The sequence below is a fragment of the Arachis duranensis genome, chromosome 5 (assembly GCF_000817695.3).
Source record: "Arachis duranensis cultivar V14167 chromosome 5, aradu.V14167.gnm2.J7QH, whole genome shotgun sequence".
Lineage (NCBI taxonomy): Eukaryota > Viridiplantae > Streptophyta > Magnoliopsida > Fabales > Fabaceae > Arachis > Arachis duranensis.
The window spans coordinates 78,332,522-78,332,881 of NC_029776.3; positions in this window are offsets into that span (position 1 = coordinate 78,332,522).

Sequence of the window (360 nt, forward strand, 5' to 3'; positions counted from 1 at the left end):
TGTTTGTTTCTTATCTTTTTCAAAACCACCTAACTACTTTTCCCTCTCTAATTTTCGAAAATATCTCATCTCTTTTTCAAAAAACTCTTTTTGTTTTAAATTTTAATTTTTATCTTATCTTATCTTTAATTTTCAAAAATACTAACCTCTTCTTCAAAATTATTTTCGAAATTCTCACTCTCTTTTATTATTCTATTTAATTATTTATTTACTAACACTTATCTTCACCTCTCTTCATCTAAAAATCCGAACCTATTATTCTTCACTCTTCTCCCCTTTCTTCTTCTACTAACATAAAGGAATCTCTATACTGTGACATAGAGGATTCCTCTTCTTTTCTTGTTTTCTTCTCTTTCATAT